Raw genomic sequence first — 17,995 nt, 5'->3', positions numbered from 1 at the left:
TTTTTTTTTATCTTAGCTTAGCAACTAATCAAATGTTCATCTGATCATCCCACTTTCCCCAGCAGAAGTAAATAGTTAACAAGACTTTAATAAATATTTCACTCGTCCCTTTATTTTAATTTGCACATTATTAGCAATGGATTGGGAAAATTTTCATATTTAATCTGCATTTATTGTACTTCAAAGTTCAAAGTTCAGATTTATTGTCAGAAATCACATATGACATCACATATAGCCCTGAGATTCTCGAGCCAGGAAGAATTACCACTTATTGGTAGTGCTATCAGTACTTCAGATTAAACCCCAAGCAATGAATACAGATTACAGTCATGTAAGTCTTGATAGTTTGGTAATGGAAAATATCCAAATATTGGGAAATGGAATTGAGTCAAGCTTCATGGTGGTGATCTAAAAAGGATGAACTCCTTGACCTGTGTGTGAAGTCGACTCTGTTACAATGGCTTCATTCACACTTTCTGCAGAGTTCGTGGTCATCAACGAATTTGGTCTTCAATTGCAGTGTATTTTGCTGACTTATAATGACTGTAACATTCCTGTGGTCATGTCCACCCATCAATACCTCAGCATTCATAGAAAGTTAAGCTCTCGCTTGTTGAGTGGTTAACCATTTTAGCCACACAGAGGACTTTTTGTCCATGTGCGGTGAGCTATGTTTTTTAATTGATTTTAAAAATTTATATTTAGACTGGTAACAGTCCCTTTTGGCACTTAAACCTGTGCTGCCAAATTACACCCAATTGACCTACAACCTCTGTACATTTTGAATGGTGGGAAGAAGCCAGAGCAGCCAGAATAAACCCATGCAGACATGAGGAGAACGTACAAACTCCTCACAGACGGCGCTGGATTTGAACACTGGCGCTGTAACAGCATTGCACTAACCACAACACTAACCATACTGCCTTATCTGGTGTTTGTAGCCTGATAACCAGGGGAAAGCAGCCTAGGTATATTTCATGCCTGACCTCAGCTAATAGACACAAAAGAAGTTGCTAAACTCGGGGATTGTCATTTCTATTAGACAGGAATGTACACAGTTTAGAGTTCCAGCAAGTATGTTCTCGTCTGATACTTTAGCAGTGATTTAAATCAAATCTAGATAAATCCCACAAATGAATTTAGAATTATGTGGAATGATGCTGAATTTACAAGGGCTTAGACATGCATTTTGGTTGAGTAGTTTATTCAAGATCTCTTTGCTGACTGCTTCTGGAATTTCTCATGTATATTGTAAAATCCAGAGAACAATTCCGTGCATGACCTTCTTAAAGCAACACTTATTGTGTGCAAACAATATTGTGCATCCAGGGGTGATGAATACTTTGGGAACAAATATGTCCAAAATGTAAATGGGCTCAACTGCAATTTTTTTAAATTCTCAACACAGAAAATCTCTGAATTCAAATCCCATCCTACTCCTCACCCTTTTCGAGTGAAAGTAATTCATCAATATCCAATCCTTTTTGTCATTAGATGGAATGCTGCCCTGAATTTATATTCTTTCTCTCTCAGAGGGAACTGCTTGAGGAAACATGCCCGCCATCATTGAGCAGCTTATTTGCATTCATTTGAAGGCTAAAAATCTGCATCCCCCAGCGAACTTCTTGTGCAAAAGTCTTGTGTGGATTTAGACCAAATAGAGTTCCTCGGGTGGCACGGTTGGCGTAGCACAATGCCTTTACAGCGCGAGCGATGGAGACCCGAACATTGGGGGGAACTATTCATGCAGAGAATGGTAGGATGGAACAAGCTGCCAGCTAAATTGGTAAATGCAGGCTCAATTTTGACATTTAAGAAAAATTTAGACAGGTACAAACTTTGGATGGGAGGGGTGTAAACAGATATTGAATGGGTGCAGGTCATAGTTTTGGGCAGAATAATAGTTTGGCACTTCTGCTGGGGAAAGTGGGATGATCAGATGAACATTTGATTAGTTGCTAAAGGGCCTGTTTTGTGCTGTAATTTTCTATGGTTCTATAAAATGAATGAGTTGGGATTGTCAGTTGGATTCTGATTTACATCACATTGATATCAAAATCGGTTATTCATCAAAGAGCAACTTTAGCACTGTCAGAAGCTGGTTTTGCAGAATTCACACATTTCTGGGTGAGACCCTTCATCCAGACTGTTGTCGCCTTACTGTGGTCTACGTAACATACAATTTGAAAATTCTTCAATGGGTGTGAGGCGCCTATGAATATTCTGAGTCTGAAAGGCAACAGAGACATTTTCCTTATTAAACCATCAAATAGTAGCTTACCTGACGATGAAAGTTTATTTTGAACTTTCACTACAGCCTGATGTTTGTTTTAGATATAAAGCTAGTCAATTTCCCAATCATTTCAAGTTTCACATTTGCATTCTGTGTATCTTGAAGGAAGTGTGAGATTCAGTGGAGGGAAGTAGGTATCTGAGAACTGGCAGAAAAACCAAATTAACCAGCCTGAAGGCTTGTGAAATAAACAGTGCAAGGGCCAGCAAAAGAACATAAAATTCGATTGGATGAATGGAAATTTAAACCAGGTTCAGAATGCTAAATAAGAAGAGAGAAATAAACTCGGATTAAAGAGAGAAAAAAAACCCAGGATTTTAAATATTAAAAAAAACTATTAAAACTGTAACGTTTACACTTTCAAGGCACAAGACTCTGCTTGTTAAGTTAAGTGGCCAAGTTTCAAACATTCGCAGTAATTTATGGATTACTATCTTCAACCATCTTCTTCACTCTGAGCTTGCTACATGACTAACAACGGAAAACTTTTTCTTTGAACCAGATATATTGAAGGTTTTGCTGATTTCCTGTGTAAGCTCCAGATCTCAGTCCTGGACTATTAATGGAAAGAATCCCGATGGAAACTATTACTTTTCTCCGGAGTGGCATTTCTGTCCTTTCAAACAATGACATCCACTGTCCAGATTGACCACATATGGAGATCTCTTGACTCATCTAAACTTCCCAGGACATTGCAATGTGGGAGGTATATTCCTTGTCATACCAGCTGCTCTTTGGTTTCTCATGAACAGGCAGCACAGCCAGTTTCACTGAGTTCTAACATGTAGAATCTCTCCAAGTTGAAGGGTGAAAAAGCTACATCTACTTTACACCTCCCTGGAACACCCTTCATACCCTTACAGTTTCTCTTGCTCACTAGCAGAACTGTTTCTTGTGGAATAAACTGTCGGATACAGATTCAGAGATAGCATAGATTCATTGGATGTGTGCATCAAACAAGTCACCAACCTTGTTTTTAGGTTATGACCACAGCAGTGAAGGACAATTAGCTTCATTATGCAATTTTCCTCATCTCTCAAAAGCTATAATTTTCCAATTATTTTCACAGGAACCAGTTCTTCGTTGAATCAATCAATATGGTTTAGCCCTTCTTGTGTTGTCATTCACTAAAGTCAGGGATCCTTCTATTAGCAGACACAAGGATATGAGTACTTGGTGAAAAACAAATGGACTACATTTAAATCAGACAGAATGTTATCAATCTATCAAAATATTAGAAAACGTAATGGAATTAAAAGAAGACAAGTTACCAGGCTCACTATGAGTCTTCAGGCCTTGTCTTCTGTGCCAGGTCCATCCAGCCTTCAGTTCCCTGTCCTTTCAAGGCTCAAGTTTTAAGAAGTCAGGATGTCTATTCCTGCTGCTAGTTTTTTCTACAGATTCTTCTTATGGATACAATATTAAATAAAGATTATGTGAACACCTCTGCTCTGGTCGCGGTGACAGGGTGATAATACAGATTTGTCAGGACTGAAACACGAAAGTTTGCAGCTGCTGTAAAACATTGGTTTCTGTTAGCACCTCCCTCCACCCTCATCTTTCCCAATGTCTTCCATCCTCTAGCTCTGTCTCTCTGTCTTTCTGACTGTCTCTCTCTGTCCATCTGCCTGTCTGTCTGCCTCTCTCTCTCTCTCTTCCCTTTTCCCTCTTTCTCCTTTCCTCCAGATCTGTTTCTACAGAGCCCAAAACAAACCCTCCCCCCATCAATTCTAACCTTTCCTCTCTCTCCTGTGTCCCATCCATATCCAATTTTATCTGTTTTTCTGTACGCCACCCTCTGCCCATTCTTCCCTCCCCAGCCTTTCAATTCAGTCATGTGTCTGATTATTACTATTGCTTGAAGAAGGGCTCAGGCCTGAAATGTTGGTTATATATCTTTACCTATTTATGGATGAATGCTGTGTGACCTGCTGTGTTCTTCCAGCATTTCTGTGTTTTTACTAATAACATTGTCAGGTCAGGCTTATATGTGGGGGATCTGTTAAGTTTAATCTTCTTTCATTACTTGCCTTGGTTTTAAGGAAGCAGCTTTTATTGAATGACTTGACTTAGACTATGAGTAGGATTCGTCTGAAAAAGGATAATTGTGACTAAGCTTTTACATCCTGGTGTCCAAAACACAGTTGGTGTTTGGTTGAAACTTGGAACTGGTGAGGTAAATCACTCTGTGAATCACATTGCTGGAACAAAGCTGCAACAAGACTAGACAGCAACAAGACAGGAGTCTTTTGTTGTTGGGTTAGGGTTAGGGCTAGGGTTAGATCAAGAAATAATTGATGTTATTTAACAGCATAATTACTTTTACTGCAATAGGTCTGGGCATTCATTTCACAATCAAAACCTCAGTGAAGAGTTGCCAACTTTTCTAAGAGTCAAGTAGTCAAACGAAACCAAGAAAAAAAATCTCATATGCAATTCCTCATGTAAACTTCTTTTGGTATTGGAAACCATTTCTGCCTCAATACTGAAATGACTCAGATGAAGTCATTGCGATATTTCTTACAATTATAACAACAGCAGTTGATCCCTTCTGCAGACGTGCTTCTTGATCTATCTGTAGCCATTGACACAGTGGTCCTGCCTTCCTCTCCAATGCCTCTTCACTGGTGAGTGGGAACTTCCTTGTCTGCTCTATTCTCATCAGTCCAGAGAATCAACTCGATCAGCTCTACTTCCTGCTCCCACCCAACTCTCTCTCAGTTTGCACCAGACCCAGTGGCAGAAAGCTGCTGGGAAATAATCTGATTTATCCATTATGTTGAAGTGCTGGAAACCTAGTTTGCCGATTATCGCGGTTAATTGTCTCTTTATTTTTACCCTGTTTTCTGTGAATTTTAAAATTTAGAATGGTCCCGAATATGGTGACTTCTTTGTGAGGCCTGAATAGAACACAAAACTATGATTTTCCTGCATCTCAGTACATGTGACAATAAATTAAATAGCCTATACTCTATTCTCTCAGGAATTTTTTGTTTCTTTTTTGCTTCTCTTTCACTGGCTGAAAGGGATGCTAGGTAATTTTTGCTTATAGCAAATCTTTTTCTGCCTTATGGTAGACTAAAGGAAATTTTGTGTAATATCATGTTTTCTATTTTATTACGTGACAGTAAAATAATCTTAACTGTGCTCCCTCCGATTTCTAATCAACAAGCTGCTCCTTGGGAATAACATTCGAAAATACAACATGAGTTTCCACATATATATTGGAGGACGCAACCCACCTTCTCCACCTCTCCTATGTCCTAGGTGCTCTGTTGTTAGTAAGGGAATATTTAAGGTGGTATGTGAGTGGGGAAAAAAGGTTGAGACCCACTGCTCTAAACCTGAAACTGTTGAAATTTCCAGGACATTGTATTGGGTTCCATTCCCTGCCAGCGTCTTCCTGATAAGTGTCTGGAGACTGAATTATCCCTGGAGTCAGGTTTGTCCTCAAAATGAATTGTTAAGTGGTAATGTTGCCCCATGTTACCTGTGGATGCTCTTGAAATACAAATCCATTCCATTAACACCACTGGACAAACATTCCCACACACTCCTGGTTAGTTTCAACTGCTTTCTTTACGATAACCTCAAAGGGGAGAAAGTACAAGGGTCCATCTTCATTCAACATACTTCAGCTGACACCTTGGTTGTGGGGCTAATGCCCAGGATTCTTTCTCCAGCAATTGCTGCCCATAGTGCGAATGTGTGGATATTGGACCATGTTTGTTTGTTATGACATGAATGGAATGGTCTACTGACAGGCACTGTTATGGCTCTTGAAGAACTGTCATTCAAACAAGAGGATTGTTGGCAGTCCAGGATCAGTGCTCAAATTAAAAATGGAAAATGCTCAAAATAAAATTTTAAGATTCTTTTATTGTCGTGTCATAAAACAGAATATGTAATATTACACAAAATTTCCTTTAGTCTGTCATAAGGCAGAGAAAGCGTCACCATTAGTATTGCCTGACGCCCCTCACAGTAATAGAAAGAGAAGTAAAAAAGAATCAATTTAGAGACACTGAGTCTCCGTGGATCTTCCTCCAGTACTCCAAACGCTTCTGCAGCCACTCTGATCTCTGTTCTAGCCTTTGGCAACCTGAGCTCCAGACCTATACCTCTGGTACAATCAGGAAGCCTTCAGCACCTTTGGGAGCCCTTCTTGCTCTCAGCCCCCTTTCGAATCACAGTTCCATCCAGTCGATAAGAGGAAAGGTTAGTGTTTCAATCAATCATTTCATATCAGAACTGATCAGAAATATCAACTACATTTCTGTAAAAACAGAATATATTTAACCTGCTTCTCGTATTCTGTCTTTACTTTAGATTTTTGGAATCCAGACTATTTTTCTTTTTGGTTGTGCAGGAGTGGAACTGGAGCAAGGATTGGGTTTAAATACAGATGTGAATGTAATTCTTTTGGATTGGAAACAAACCAGATGTCCAGATTGAGGAGTCATGTGGAAGTTACATTTTAATATCATTTGTCTTTACTTGATGCCATTTGTTTTCACTTGATGCCTTTCCTGCTGTCTAATATTTTAATGTAACTGAAAGAATCAAATTTTAAAGTGAGAATATGTGATTTATTTTATGTAAGGAAATCCTTGCTTGATTTTATGAAGTTTGAAGAGGTACTGTAGTGAGTAATTAATTTTACTTTTACAACTGATAGTAACTGTATATGACAAATGCTCTTCAAAAATGCATTTTGTGTATCTTTGCTGTTCTAGTTCATGGCTTATGTACTCTATTTTTCCAAAGGTGATTGGGAAATGATCCTATGAATGTAATTTATCATATGAATGTGATGTCCAGTTAGGAGGAGGGAAAGGAAATGATATGGAACACAAACTTTCACAAGTTCTTTTTATGTTTTCAGAATATCCTTATAGTTCTGCTCACAGGATGTTCATTTGCTTTTATTGCAACCTCCAGCCTTACATTCAGGTGTGCTGGGGAACAAGCTGAAGGTCAAGCATGAAACAAATGGTTTACAACGAGTATTACTGTAAAATAGTTATGTTTATGTTCTGGGAAACTTGAAATCAAACCTAACCAGAATAACTTCACCAATGAATCTGGTCATTTATAAAATCTGAAACACTTAAAAGTGATGATAAATTGGTCGGAATCCCAAGCGGTTCACTAATGTCCTTTTCAGATGGCCACCCACCACAGGAGTTACATTGACTCTAACTCTATGACAGCATTAACTACTGAAGTGATCCTCCAAACGACTGCAGACTTTCATCACCAGGTTCCAGTGTCAATGTCAAGCCTCTCAACTTACACCCATGACCAATTGCAAAGTGTTGTGGCAGTCTTTAATAATGGCACTGAGTTACTGAGTGGTAATCATTGTTGGTTCGGCTTCACTTCTGTGTGGTCAATAGATCTTTGTTTGCAGATGTTTGTAGTTAATTTTGACTCTTGCTTATAAATATGGATTTTATACAGCAAAGCAAAATAATTGCTCCTATAGGAATAATGGATATTTAATTTTCAACAGGTCGTTCTGAGCATATTTTTCAGTCTGCCGGCCTTAAATGAATATTGACCTTGGCATAAAATAATAGCGCTTAGTAATGAGTGGCTGCAGTTCGCGAGCTGAGGACACACATCATGTTGAAGTTTAAGTTTAAATGTCTCAGTTAAGAATGTGTGGAGTTTGACTATGTATGTAAATCTTCCCAGATGTTGGATTTGTACATAACATATCAAAATCTCCATGAAGTCTTGGATTTGGACTCAAACTAGAGGTCCTGTCTCAGCACTCTAAACTGGCACAGATCCTATTTTCATCTTTAATGAACACCTTGCATACTTTTAAGAAGTTTCTAGTCAGTATCTAACTTTAGAGTCATGAAGTCATACACCATAGCCTTTTGGCCCATCATGTTCATGCTTATTATCAATACACGACTTTACTAATCCCATTTGTTAACACTTTGGTCCCAGCTGCCTTTGACTTGGGACTTTTGTAACTTGTCATACCATCGCCTACAGATGCACCTACATAATCAAATGATTATCCGGCTGAAGGTCATGTTGAACATCTTTCCACTTCATTTAGTTAGGTGTGTGTCCCCATCTCTAAAAATAACTGGAGGTGGGGGGAGGGGTGATGACACGAGGGGTTTACAAACCAATGTAAAATCAAGTCATGAGGAGAGAAAGAACATCTTAAAGAATATGGATTAAGCTGGGAGCGAGTGCTTAAAACTGTGCTGAGAGCTCGATGACTTGTCCTTGATGGCAACTTGTAGCCTTCCACCAGCAAATTACAACCATTGAGGAAGCTCTTGGGCAGATAGGCAAACACAGAAAGGCAGGCAACACTTCTTGGATGAGGGTAACAGATGATTCCTTTAACTCCTAGAGCAATGGTTTTCAAACTGTCCCCTACAATCACATGCCACCTTAAGTAATTCCTATGCCATAGGTGCTCTGTGATTAGTAAGAGATTGCTTAAAGTGGTATGTGAATGGAAAGAAAAAGTTTGAAAACCACTGTTTTAATCGAACCTAATTGACTTGTTATGTGGATGGTTTCATAACTCCAAAGGAAATGGGCCAATGACAATTTTTCTCAAGGAAAATATTTCAATAACAATTGGGTCTAGAGCAGTGGTTCTCAACCTTCCCTTCTCACTTTAAACAATCCCTTACTAATCGCAGAGCACTTATGGCATCGGGATGCTTAAGGTAGAATGTGAGTTTAGGGGGCAGTTTGAAAACTAGTGTCCTAGAGGGAGAATTATATTGTTTTTTGAGCCAGCTGATGTGCTGTTGTCTACTGAGGTTCTTCAGTGGACTCTAGGATAGAGGATGAGTTTCCTCCACCTCAGATTTAGTGATTTTTATTTCTTTTCAGCATGGTATAAGCCATTTCTGTTCATTAAATGCTGTGCCACCCAATTACACCCAATTGGGAATGTGGTCAGCCATGCTTCTGGAGCTGAGAGTTGGGAATGTGGGACAAATGTGTTGTCAGAGCTGGGGAGAGTGTGGGAGCTGGAATGCAATTAGACACGTGGACAGAATTGATGGTAAGGATCAGCTACAAACATGTAGCTGGGAACGGGCAAGGGAACGTGGTTGGGCATATGGCTGGAGCCAGCACTCAGAAGCGGAGCAGAGGCTGGGGTACATTTGGGAATGTGTGTAAAAGGCCAGCTGAGGAGTTCAGCAGTGGAATACTGCCGACTGATGCTTCACTCCTCATCTGTTGAAAAGGCATTTCACTTGAAGCAAATCACTATTGGATTTATTGCTTGATTAAATGTGAACTTTACCAGAGGAAAAAGCCCTTTTTATTCATTAAGGTAAAGAGATCCCTTCACAATTATTCCTACTTTATGACTACTTCTTAATCATGGATGACAATGTGCAGATGGTGATAATCTCACAGAGGTTCAGGCAAATATTCTGTATTGCTTCCTGATGGCAATAGCCTTTTGATAAACTTGTTAGTGACCATAATTTTTTATCACTAGCGGAGGACTCTTTACTCCAATCCACCTCATCTGCTGCCAGATCCAGGTTCAGGATATGAGATGCTAATTTTCAGAGGATCAAAGCATTTACCATTCACGATTATGCACGTGGTCACTGTTGTAAGACCCATCAGAAGCGACTTAATTAATTTACATTACAAATACTTGGCTTTAATTCTTCTGCCGTTTTCACTGAGCTCTGAATTCCTCAGCCAGTTTGGGTCTGGAATTTGTCTGTAGTCGTCATTGGTAAGGAATGAATTTATCACATCTGCCACTTCCTGATTCCCCCACAGTACAATTACCCAAATTCTGCCTTCAGTGATCTTTCAGGCATTTTTAATCTTACATTCACTTCATTCATAATTAAAAAGAATTACTGTGATTCATCCTGATGCTGTTCACATGCACCACTTTTATTTTGCCTTAAACTCAGGTATTCCAGGTGATGATGAAATATGAACGGTTATTTAGGTCTTGGGTGTAGTTAGAACATATTGCCAAGCTATTAAAACATCATCATATCTATAGATCTTATTTGTGAGACTCCACAATGGGCAGATACTCCTTTTCACTCTTTATCACCCAAGTGGTGAAGGTAAAAATTGTCCCAGTGTTATTTCTTATACTGACTTTTCTTGCATATGAATTACGTAAACTTTGCAATAAAGAAAAAGGAATTTCACTTAACACCTGCTGGAGGAACCCAGTTTGTCAGTGGGAAAGAAAGAACGGGTGACATTTCAGGTCAGAATTTCGTCACCTATCATCCAAAGTAATTCTTCCTTAGTCTTGACTCAACAGGGATGAATGTACAAACACCACACTTAGAAATTATAGCCTGTTCTCTCTGAGGTAAAGAACACCATTGTCGCAGACTGAGGAATTAGGTCTCGTCTATTTATTCAAAATGATGTAAGGTGATGATTTTTAAAAAGGACTGTGATCTTCCATATACTACCTAAAGTTTATTTCTTCCCACCAATGCTTCCAGAAATCAATGCTTTGCACTAGTTGCTATCTTTTCATTGTAACTCTTTTTCTCTGTAATTATGTTCTTATCCTTCCACATTATATGGCTCCATGAATGTTAGAGTTCACCTGCTAGATTGTTGGAATGGTTAGTGTAGCAGTTAGTGCAAGACTACTGTAGTGCCAGTGACCTGCGCTCGAATTTGGTGTTGTCTGTAAGGAATATGATCGTTCTCCCCTTGACCTGCATGTGTTTTCCCCAAGTGCTCCTGTTTCCTCCCACGCCCCCAAAACATATGGGATTTGTAGTTAATTGGGTGTAATTGGACAGCACAGGTCCCAATGGCTAGAATCAGTTTCTAACGTAGTAAATAAAATGTATTGATTTATTTTAAAAATTACCATAAAAATCTGGTGACAAATAAACTTAAACTTCTGGTATAAAAAGTTGCAGCTGCATTTACTTGCAATGAAAGTAATCACACTTTGAAACAAGTGCATTGCTGATGCACCATAGTGCTAAGAATATTGAAGTCACAGAGACTGATGCACTGTCACTAAACTTAATGCATAATTGGCCAAGTGTCAGAGATTTGTTTAGCCCTGCCAGTTGGTAGGGAAGGATGTGCATTTGATACTCTTCGCTTGTTGGCAGGTACCACAATTCTTCTGTAGTCTGCAGTCACAATCAATGCAAAAAACCTATTCAATCAAACTCAATTACATTCCACAAAATGAAGACCTTGGCAGAGGAATTAGCCATCTAAATGTGTCAGGATATATTCCTTGTCAACTGTTTTATTTACAAGCTGCAGTCTGTAAACTCCTAATAAAAAGGATGCCGAGATCTCGTTTTGTTCTCAAAGAAATTCAGCAGCTATTTTCAAACTCACTTTATTTTCTCAAATGTTCAGTTCAAGAAAGTGTTTAGACTTTCTCTTGAATGATTAGGAAATTAATGTGACGTATAATTCTTACATTAGCTTGCAGACTGTCGATGTCACTAGACTTCCAAAGAGGTAAATTTCACAATAATTCCACATGCCACTTTTGATATTAAGTGACTGATCATCAACTATTTTTTCAGCTGATTAAGAGTTTGAGCTCCTTGACATTATTCCCTCAATATTTTAACTGGCTGTCCCTCCTCAATGCATCTGATGTTGAGTAGATTTTACAGACCTTGACCTTCCCTGTAGATTGCCAAGGAGTGATTCAGGAGACTGTGCAGGTCATTTGGTAGAGAGGCCCATTCCAAGCCCAAATTAGTAGTTTATCCCACCTGCCTCACCATTTACTATCATAGTTATTTTGATGGTAACCCTAACTCTACATCCTCATTTAGCTGCAGTAACATTTCACCCCATTGCTTATCAAGAATCTACGGTTGCCTTAAAAATAATCAATGCTCCTAAAGCTCCACTGTTTTCTAAGGAAAAGGGTTCCAAAGACTCACAACTCCCTGACAGAAAATTTATTTTGCCCTTTTTCTGTTTTAAATGAACGAGACGTTATATTTAAACAGGCTCTGGGACGCTTGCTGGAATTCAGAATAACCAGAGGGGGTCTGATAAAACCACAAAATTATGGAAGAGGTAGATAAGATGGAAGCAGAAAAGTGTTCTCACTAGGCCACATGGGTTCAAGATTCAGGGGAGTAGATTTAGGACAGCGAGAAGGAGGAAAAACTGCTTTTGCCAAAGAGTAGTGAATCTATGGAACTTTCTGTTCAAGGAAGCAATAGAGACTAACTCATTAAGTATACTGAAGACATTTTGATATATTTTTGGATAGGAGAGGAGTTAAGAGCTATGGGGAAAAGTCAGATAGGTAGAGCTGAATCCACGGCCAGATCAACAATGATCTTATTGAATAGTAGAGCAGGCTTGATGGGTCAGATGGCCGACTACTGCTTGTATTTCTTATGATCTCCTCATTCTAGTTTCTTCAACAAGTTCAGGTTCAGGATCTTTATGATTTGGAGATCAGATAGAGGTGACCCATGGTGATTGGGTGCTTTGGAAGAAGTGTACTCCTGGAACAAATGTGTCCACCATAAGATTTCTTGATGATCATTATCAAGGCCACCACTTTGTTTAGTTGAGCCAGTGGACCAGGATGTGCATGGATCTTGCTGTGGTCACTTGCAGCTAAATATTGGAGAAGCACCTGAAAACCATTCTTTACCATTACTTGCTGGGCCTATGAGATGGCAATACACCGTGATCGATATGGTGTGTTAACACATGCCATTTTGGTACCGTCGAAACTCATTTTCCGCCTGTTTAAACAAACACAACTTAATCTATTCTCCAGACCAGAATTTTATTGCCATAATTGCAAGAAGTGGAAAATATCTGTTCTCCTTCACTAACCAACACAAACACATCATTTGAGATTATTGGCACACCTCCTGAGCATGCTATTGCCAATTCAGATTTCACACATGCTTTAGATAGTATTTTCTTAATAAAATCTGTTACATAAAATGAACAATTTAATTATCTCTATCCTCTTCTCACTTAATGTCCACAATGATATTGTCTTTGGAAGGGACTTCCATTCAGTCTTGTTTGCTACAATAATTGAGTAATGTTGGATTCTTGTCAAAAATAATTGCACGCAAATTTTTTCGCATTTTGGTTTTCATAATGTGATTTTTTAAAATAATTTGTATTACTCTATTTTTTAAAATCCATTCTCTACACTGGCTGTCACTAACAAGGCCAGCATTTGCTGATCATCTTTCGATTTCAAGAGAATACTTTTGGCCTATTGTCTGAAACCATTACCAACAGAAAGACTGAGTTGCCAATAATAATAGATAATCAAAAGAAACAGGAAAGGAGGAATTTAAGACAGTCTCTATCATGATTATTTAATAGTTGGGGGGGTGTTGGTGTGGGTGGGGGTTGTGCGGTTTCGCATTTACTACCTTCCAATCCACATCAACAATTCCAAAGTCTATTGAGTTTGAGAGGATAATAACAGATCATTCACTGTCTCAATGGCCAGCATGGTAAAAACTCTGGTAGGGAGATTGTCGGATCATTTGGTTCAAGATTCCTTTCGTTGACACGTAATAATACATTAAAAATGTAACTTACATGATATACCTTAACTTTTGTCTGCTGTAAGCCAAACAGAGTTGGCATGAACATTGCCCGGCGTCCCTAAATATAGGAGAAAGAGAAGCAAAAGAAAGCCCCTTCAGAGTCACTGTGTGTCTGTGGATTTACCTCCAGCTCTCCCACAGCCTCTTCAGCCACACAGTTTGGTTCATTGGCAACCTAAGCTCCAGATCTGATTCTCCACCTCATCCAGCGATTTTATAAGAAATAGTGACTTCCTCCAGTTAATCATTCCCAGTGGATCCTTGATACCCTGACTATCTTGTACTTTTTTAGAGATGGACCGTAATGAATAATTCTTTGCTTCTTCAATGAAATGGGTTTTTAATAACAACTCGGTGCAAGGATATTTTTATTAAATCCAGGTTTTCATTCCGAGATTTATTTTCGTATACATACGATTAAAACACCTAAATGGGATAGGAACTTGCATCCTGCAAAACATCACTGTTGTCACTGAATTTTTATGTTATTCAACCATCTCAAGTTTCATTCAATGCAATTGTTCTGGTCTCCCAGGAACCTGGATAAACTGAGATATATAAACTTAGTTTATTCCCTGGAAACCGGAAATGTTGGTAGATGAGATTAGGAAGAGAACTTAATTATTCATCAGTGAATTGAGTCAATGGACAATTTATCATCCAATTACAAACAAAACAGAGAAGACAATTGTTCTCAGGCCAAATTCTTGAAGTTAATTCTAACAGTCATGGGTAATGTTCTTTTGTTCAACCGCAGGAGCAGTGTCCCAATGGCAGTAGGTAATAGATGAATAAGGGTGGGAGGGCATGCCAGCAAGCAGTGGAAGGGGGGATGCCACTGTGAATGGAGAAGGAAGGGGGTGGAGAGCTGAAGGAAAGAAGACAAAGGCAATGGGGAGGGAGGAAGATTGGAGATTATGCTATCAGAAACTGAAGTCAATGTTAATGCCATCCATTTAGAGAGTGGCCAGATGGAAAATTGGACTGCTCCTCCAATTTATGGATGGTCTTGGTTAGACAGCAGATGAGAACATAGACAGACATGTCAGCATTAGAGTTGGACACACAATTGAAATGGTTGGCCCCTGGGAGATACCTGTAATTGATCTGGACAAAGCGAAGGTGTTCAGTGAAGTGATCTCCCAGTCTGTATCCAGTCTCTCCGATGTAGAGAAGGCCACAACGGGAGGACCAAATGCAGTAGCTGACTCCCATGGATACATAAATGAAGTGTTGCTTCACTTGAAAGGGCTGTTTGGGGCCCTGAATGATTGTAAGGGAGGAGGTGTGGTTGCAAGCTAGTTCAAGTATCCTGTTGTGGGCCTGTGCTCTTCTCTCTGACGCCCACCATTTTATTCAGGTGCTTGTCTCATACCCCTGATGAAGGATTCAGGCCTAAAACGTTGGTTACGTATCTTTATCTTTGCTATGCAAAGAATGTTGCATGACTTGGTGAGTTTCAACAGTATTTTTGTGTCAACTACAATCAGAGCATTTGTAGATTTTCTTGTTTAATTCAAGAATTAGGGGATATGGGGAGAAGGCAAGTAGGTGGAGTTAGGTCATAAATTAGATCAGCCATGATCGTATTGAATGGCGGAGCAGGCTCGATGGGCCATTTTTGGCCTACTCCAGTTCCCACTTCCTATGTTCCTATGTAAGTATCCTTGCTACTTCTCCCCAAAACCTGGGGAGTCAACTCATCCACCTATCTAATAAACACAACAATGGAGATCAAAGAGATTTACAGAATAGGCAGATGACTGATGTGAAATTAGTATTGTCCATTCATGTGTGGGGACTGAGATTCAGCTTGGTGAAAAACTCTCATTTAAGAAAATGAACAGTTTCCAGTGAGTTAATCAGAAAATACAAGAACAGCATTATAGGCAGTCTGTAATGTAATGATGGACAAAGAATTCCATACTCAAGGACAGAAAAATTGGGAGCAGGCGTAGGCCATCAAGACTGGACACTTCTGCAGTCAAATTTCATTGCTGCATTTAGGCCTTAAATCATTCATAAGCAACAGTAATCAAATACAGCAGGACTCCCTATTAATGGCCAGCAAAAAAAATACTGCAGCTGCCGGAAATCTGAAATAAGAGCATAAGATACAGGAGAAGTAGTAGCCCATTCTCCAGTTGCTGTTCATTGTTTAATAAGATCATTTCCCAGAGGCTGTTGGAGAAGCTGTTCTCACTGAATCTCAACACCCCTCTCTGTAACTGGATCCTGGACTTCCTAACGGAAAGACAAAAGTCTATCCGGGTCGGTAGCAGAATATTGAGCACCATCACACCGGCGCATCTCAGGGCTGTGTGCTCAGCCCACTTCGGTTCATGGAACTGACCCATGACTGCATCACCAGATCCATCTCCAACTCCAACAGTGTCATCAAGTTTGCAGATAACACAGCAGTAGTTGGCCTCATTACCAACAATGATGAGTTGCGCTACAGAGAAGAGGAGGAACATCTTGTGAAATGGTGTGAGAGTAACAACCTGAGTCTCAATGTGGACAAGATGAAGGAGATGATCATGAACTTCAGCAGGACCAGGACCGACCACCCTCCATTACACATCAACAACTCTAGTTCCTTGGAGTTGACTTAACTAATGACCTATTGTGGAGACTCAACATCTCCTCACATGTCAGGAAGGCAAAACAGCAATTGCACTTCCTTCTATAGGAGCTCTCTTGAGAGTGTTCTGGCCAGCTGCATCACAGTGTAGTACGTTTGCTGCAGAGAAATGGATCAATGCACAGGACCATAAGAGTGGCAGAGAGGATCACTGGAGTCTCCCTCCAACCCCCACATCAATGTCGTTGTCTCAAGAGGGCATGCAAAATCATTAAGGACCCCTTCCACCCTGAACACAATATCTTTCAGCTGCTCCTGTCGGGAAGAGGTACAGGAGTATCAGAGCCAGCACCACCAGGCTGAGGAACAGCTTCTTCCCATGGGCAGTGAGAACGCTCGCACTAACCATCCAAACTCTCATTTGTACAGAACAATATTTATTTATATATTTTAATAGATATAATACTTGTTCTGCATGTGCATTATTTGTCTCTATGTGTGTATGCCTGTTTGTGTGTCTGGATTTTTTTGTACCGAGGACCAGAGAACGGTGTTTCAAGGAGTTGTACTTGAACAATCGAATGTCAATAAACTTCACTTGACATTCAGCCTCGCAAGTCTACTGCACTATTGCATCATGATCTGATCCATCTCCCACTCAGCCCCACTCCCCTGCCTTCTCCCCATAATCTTTGATACCCTGACTATTCAGACACCTATCAATCTCAGTGCCTTAAATACACCCAATGATTTGGCCTCCATGGCCACCTGTAGTAGCAAATTCCAGAGGTTCACCACTCCATGGCAAAAGAAATAACTCTGCATCTCTGTTTTCAATGGGCGCCTTCAATCCTGAAGTTGTTCCCTCTTGTCCTTGACTTCCCTACCATGAGAAACAACTACTTTGCCACATCTACTCTGCCAGGCCTTTCAACATTTGAAATGCTTCTATGACGTCCCCCCCTCATTTTTCTGTACTCAAGGAGTACAATCCAAGAACTGTCAAACATGCCTCATATGCTAATCCCTTCATTCCAGGAATCATTCTTGTAAATCTTCTCTGAACTTTCTTCAGTGCCAGAAATTCCTCTACTTCCTCCCAGGACATCACAGGCAAAACCCTCCCCACAATCAAGAACATCTACAGGGAACGCTGCCATCAGAGAGCCACAGCAATCATCAAGGATCCACACCACCCAGTTCACGCTCTGTTCTCGCTGCTACCATTAGGAAAGAAAAAAGTGCCACTAGATTCGTACCACCAAGTTTAGGAACAACTGCTACCCCTCAACTATCAGACTCCTCAACAACAATCTCAATCAGGGACTCATTTAAGAACTCTTATGTTTGCACTTCTTTTTTTCGCTCTGTATTGCAGTCAGTTTGTTTACATTTCTTTATTTATTTACATATATATGCATCTTCTTGAGTACACTACCAAAAAGTGTTAATTCTGACTTGCCCGCAGGAAAAATCTCAGGGTTGTATTAGATGCAATAAATAAAAAAAATTCAATTTAGACATACAGCC

The sequence above is a fragment of the Narcine bancroftii genome, chromosome 8, assembly GCF_036971445.1.
Source record: "Narcine bancroftii isolate sNarBan1 chromosome 8, sNarBan1.hap1, whole genome shotgun sequence".
NCBI classification, from domain to species: Eukaryota; Metazoa; Chordata; class Chondrichthyes; order Torpediniformes; family Narcinidae; genus Narcine; species Narcine bancroftii.
Note: the sequence above shows the minus strand (reverse complement) of the source record.